Consider the following 6,156-nt stretch of genomic DNA (forward strand, 5'->3'; position numbering starts at 1 on the left):
TTTAGCTAGGTAATCAAACATTGTAAGATTAAACAACCATCATATAGATTTAAGTGTAATAAATAATCTTAGGAAAAAAAATATTTAAAAAATAAGATTTTTGTCTCTCAAATTAAGATAATGATTGATTAAATTAAAATAGATATTAGGTTGATAGTGACCCGTGAAATAAATAAAAAAATTATTTATATTAAAAAAAAAATTATATTGTCATGCAATTGATTTTTCATAGAGAGTAGCGTTTTTTGAACAATACGAAAAATATAAAGTAAAAAAGTTTGACCAAATTGCATATATAAAATGGAAATTAACCATTTAAAAAAAAATTTATTGTGGTGATAATGACCCGTGAAAATAGTAAATTTTAGTGATTAGAATAAAAAAGGTACTGTAGAGGTTTAATAGTTAAATTATAATGAATTGAAACTTTAAATTGTAAAATTGTTCGATTTTGATTGTTAATACATATTCTAATAGTTATAATTTATTCTCTCATGTAAGCAATACAATTAGAATAAAAAATTTAATACAAATTATATTCTCCTATAAAATTGTAAATAATTGAATAAAGAATTAAAAAGAAACTAAACTAATAGGATAAAAATTAAAGATGGAACTAAAAGAAACAAAGTCCATGTGATTGACAGGTATAGCAGAAAACCTTTTACTTACCTGCATACGATTTTTTCTTGTATAGTGATTTAAGTTTGTTCTTTGAAAAAGGAAGTGTATGAGTACTTTTAAGGAAGAGCCAAATATTTATGTTATTTTAAATATTTATGTTTTTTTAGAGTTTCTAGATTATTTGAAATGCAAAAAATGACAACTATATTATAATTTGTAAATGAATGACATTGTTAGTTGACACCTAAAAACTCAACATGTGTTTGCTTCATAGATTATCAAAATTAAATAAGTTTTCACCGATAATGGTTTAATCAGTCGTTTAAAATAATTTAAATAAAACTTAGTTGGTTATTAACTTATAAACAACCTCAATGTTTTAGTCTTGTGTATAAACAAATTCAACAATATGAAGTAGGTTATATGATTTCTATCCATTCCATTTATATAGAGAATCCACTCCATTTATGTAGAAAATGTTTAATAGAGTGTGTATAAACAAATTCAACAATATGAAGTAGGAACTAAAAAATTTAAAAACTGGATCAAATTTAAAAGTTGAATTTAACATCATGATTCCACATTAACAGTCAAAGGTTGTTTTTGAAGGTACATATTTTTTGTTCTAAATAATCAAATAAACAGAACATATTTTTGGTCTAAAATCATTTGTTTAAGGTACATATTTAGAAGTAAAAAAAGCATTAAATAAAAGGAAGTGCTCGATTGTTTTTCTTTTAGAGTGGTCCAAAACAAAAACAAAAAAGTATAACATAGCTTCATTGTTTATTTGCAGCAAAACTTGTACACATAAACAACCACTCAAAGTTCAAAAAGCATATAGCAGAACACTCCATGGTTGATATAAATAATATATAAAAGTATAAACTGCACATACTTGAGAAAAAGCTCATTATATGCTAGAAGAGGACAAGAATAGTACTTTAATTTATGAAATACTAAGTTCAACCAAAAAACACTTCTCTGAATTTCAAAATGATTCAGAGCACAAACAAAAGAGAAAAAGAAACAATGAACCTTATTTTCTTTAATTTCAATGATTCTATCCAAATTCTATAATAATCATAACATACCAAAATAGGGTCAAAGCGATATAAAAAAATGAAATAAGATTAATGGGCTTTTCATGTGTACATTCAGAGAAATCCAACTTAAAATAACTTAGTGAATGTGGATCAAGTAACCACATTGCTCTCCTCAAAGTCTTCAATCACATGACTGTTGCGTTTGCACCAACACGAGTACTTACCAATTGGCCTATCATTTCCAATAACCCAATCATGCTCGGCAACTTCAGCCAATGCCATCCTTTGTTCTGGGTCTGCAAAACACAACATTCAATTAAGAAATTTTTTTCACGTTTACAAACCGACCAAAACGCCGCATATTTAGTTATTAATAGAAGAAGTTGAATGTCGTGTACCGTTGGGATGTTTGGCCAAAAATAAGGTTTATGATTTACAATTTAAAACAAACCCAACCTCATTTGTGTCTAATAACTGTTTCCTTGAGAATGATTTTAATCATAAACCTTTTTGTACACACACGTTTAGAAATTTCCTTTGAAATATGAATAATGAAAAAGACATTACAGTGTGAGAAGGAAGAGAGAAATCAATACAAAGAGAGAGAGAAAGTTATTGTTGGAAATTGAAGTGAGTACACACACGTTTAAATGAGAAAACAATTTCAAAGAAAATTAAGATCTGAACTGTTAATTCAAATTTAATGGCTATTATTAAATGCTCTCTATTGAAAAATATTTACTTTAGAATTGGAAAACTGCAATAATGGCAAAACAATTGCTACTTGAGAAAGCAATAGCTATGTGTAACAATTAACATAAGAAATGTGTCTAACTTTCTCATACAAAGTTAGCAACATGACATACCTTTTCCTTAACCTCGATACTGCATAACTCAAAGATACTGTAAAAACAAAATAAAAATAAAAAGAGTTAAGTCATTGAAGAACCGTCCATTCATAATGTAAATTACACAGACATAAATAACGATTGTAAGCAGAATATAAATAGAGGTGGAGAAAAATAAACCACACTTAAAACATGAAAATTTCAAAACGTTTGCACTTTCAGGTTGAACCACTAATAAAACTAAAACCAGAATGTATGTTAAGCAACATTAAACACCTATTGAAAGCAAAATATGAATAGAAATGGAGAAAACTCGAACCACACTTAAAACATGAAAAGTTCAAATCTTTTGCCCTTTCATTGAACAACCATCTAAAGACAGAAATAAACAAACCTGAATCCCGGAGCAGAGCATGAGTTTGAGTCATCTAAAGACAGAAATAAACAAACCAAATATTCAAGGTCAGTCATCAAAAAAAGCTTTGGCGTAATCGATGTTTCAACTATAAGAGTAAAAACTCAAACTTGTTGATCTGCAGACATGGGATCAAGTTTGAGGATAAGTGAAGATAATAATTCAAACGATGGTTCACTTATGATTTGATTAATAAATTGCATAGGAATAGGTTGATGAACCCTAAAGCTCAACATACCTCCTTTATTGTTAACTAATTTTTAGCATTATTGTTTTAATAATTATTTACGTTTAAGAGTCAATTTAGGATAATACAACAAAACCACCTATTTTTACTTGCTCAAAATAATCAGACTATAGAATGGCAGTGATATTAAACCAATCCATGTGGATACGATATATAGAAAATATTCACCCAAAATAATTTCAACAATGAGTTGGGTGAATTCCAGAGGACTTAGTCGATTCAATGCAAATGCTCTGAAATGACAAAAGATGATTTGAAAGAAATTTTGAAGGAAATTGTTAATGATAATTGGGGAGTACACACAAGTTCTGAAAAAGACTAAGAGATTGAATAAAAAACTTGCAATGGAGAAGAAGAAGAGCTATAACATAATGGTTGCACTTGTTATATCTTGGATGTTTTTTCACTAGTTTATAAGTTTATGTAATTTAGGTAAGGGATTTCAAAACTGAATCAGTTTATGTAATGTAGTGTATCAGTTGAATTATTCAATGGAAAGTGTATCTCGGTTTCGGATCAATAGAAAATGTGTTATTTAAAATTGTTGTATATTCAACTGTTATTATTCGGTTACAATTGTATTATGATGCTATATCAGTACAAACAAAATCAAATGAAGGACACAAAGATACCATTGCACTAAATATTATAGGTTTGTTACATAAGATACCATTGCACTACATATTATAGGTCTGTTCCAAAATAAATCAAATAAAGGACATAAGATACCATTACACAAATATACCATTACATGTTATAGATCATCACAAAATAAGATTACATGAACACAAAATAAGAAGTTTTCTGAAATTTACATAAAATAAAACACATGAGCACCACTTAATCAATCTCTGCTCTTTTTCTTCTTCCATTTCTTCAAAGACCTAGTGGACACTCCAAGGTTAGATTCATGAGCACTTACTGTTTCTTCAGGCTCTGTTATTGTAATTGGTTGGTCAACTGATCCTGGACCTGTAATTGGCTACTTCAACCAGCTCAATTTTACTCTTACACTCCTGTTGAAGCGGTAAAGTGGCAAGCAACAAAATATTTGGAAGTATTTATCCGGGAAATTATCGTGTCCATAGAGATTAGTGATATCGAACTGCCATTCAACAGTTTCCGCAATTATGAGTTTGGATTGAATTGGTAAAGCATAAAAATATTAAAGTAAATATCAACACAAAAAGAATTCATTTTTCAGAAAGAAGATACTTATCAGGAATTGCATATAATCTACTCCTCACAAACTTAAACTTATCAATCAGTTATACTCAACCTACAATACTCATCAATGTCATCCGGCATTGCTGACACCCTAAGTCATTTCTAACCCAAAGTAGAGAGAACTACTATATCATCTCGGCGACGATCTCTCAACACACCTCAACAACACAACATACATTCATATCAATCGTATCGACGATCTCTCAACCGACACAACTAACACGAAAGTTTTAAGCTTCGACACCTATAAAGATTGTTAGCTCTAAATTTATCTCTAAAATCCAAAAACTAACAGATAATCATCCTAGATAAGGATTCAAGAAGTCTATCTCTAAATCAACTCAAATCCCTAGCACAGAGCAAAAATCTAAGACAAAAACCAACAAATATTTGTAAAGCAAACTTTATACAACACCGTGGTCAACAAATATACATGAATTCAAAGTAAAATCATATACAAAATCCAACCAAAGAGAAATACACAAAGAAGAAGAGAAATGAACCAAAAATCTCCCAGTTTGTCAGCTCCGATCGATGATCAATCCACCCCGGATCATCCGTATGCAAGCTCCGAAGTTGTTTTCTAAGCTAATCTAACTAAAAAATGTTTGGTGATGGAGTGGAAGCAAAAAATACCCAAACCATAACCTAAAAATGTGTTTTTGGCCCTTAAAACGTGTTTCTGTCAGCACCGCTTCGCCCGACGGCAAAACGGCTTCGCCCGGCGGCAAAATGGCTTCGCCCGGCGGCTCAACACAGCAACTTTTTCACTTTTGTGGCCAGTCAGGCTCGCCCGGCGAGCCCAAAATTCGTCTGGTGAAACACACCAGAAACATAAAAAATTTATGCACTGTTTCGGCCATAACTTGAGAACCGTAACTCCGATTTGCGCCCGGTTGGAAGCATTGGAAAGCTTATTCAATGCTCTATAAAACAATGACAAAATGGCAACCAAATTGATGATTTTTATCATCCTTATTTTGAGCCTTATTCTTTGATGAATTGGTTCCGTTGCTCAAAATCGCGCGTTTGAAGCTGTGTCTTCGACACTTTATTGTTCATACTCCAAATACACCTCAATACCTATAAAATGAATAGAAAACTATCAAATGGTACATAAAGGAATCAAAACACGAGTATAAACAAACTAAACATATTTACACAAAAGTTGGGTTTATTCAACTGAAATTAACATCAAAGAGTCGATAAGTGCACTAAAAAGTATATGCAAAAATAGCTATAATTTGCACTTATCAAACTCTCCACAACTTGAACTTGTTTGTCCCTAAACAAGAATCAACTAACTCAAGGAAACAAACGCAAAAATCCAAAAATCACAAATCAACAAGTTTTGAAAAAAAGAAACAAATGTATAACTCAAATGCAAAACGGTACACACAAAGTAAATATACTTACCACTAACTACGACGACAACATAAACATGACACAAATGTTAAATACAATTAATATACCAAACATTCTAAAACAACACTAGTTAAAAAATGAATCACACCTAGCACACAATCATCGGTAGATGAAAAACACAAAAGTGGGGTATTTTCACTCATCCAACAATCTTGCAAACAAAAGACTAAATTATGCAACCATCCAAAAATCATGTTGAAAACACAAAGGCAAGAATCACAAGGACTTTTCAAGGTTGTAATGTGGCTTGGTTAACAAACAAGAGATAATTCCTAAGGCTAATCGAAACAAAAACTTGCCCAAACCTAAGGGAGTGATCAACTC

At 30.6% G+C, this 6,156-nt stretch overlaps 1 long non-coding RNA gene across 1 annotated transcript; it reads right to left on the reverse strand.

The window, feature by feature from the left end:
- Positions 1-1,641: 1,641 nt before the first annotated feature.
- On the reverse strand, positions 1,642-2,950 carry LOC131656550 (uncharacterized). The gene is made up of 3 exons (XR_009300139.1): positions 2,913-2,950; positions 2,537-2,573; positions 1,642-1,966 (listed from the first exon to the last, which is right to left on the reverse strand). It is a non-coding gene; the product is annotated as an uncharacterized LOC131656550 (long non-coding RNA).
- Between the last annotated feature and the right edge of the window lie 3,206 nt (positions 2,951-6,156).

The sequence above is a fragment of the Vicia villosa genome, linkage group LG3, assembly GCF_029867415.1.
Source record: "Vicia villosa cultivar HV-30 ecotype Madison, WI linkage group LG3, Vvil1.0, whole genome shotgun sequence".
Taxonomy (NCBI): Eukaryota; Viridiplantae; Streptophyta; class Magnoliopsida; order Fabales; family Fabaceae; genus Vicia; species Vicia villosa.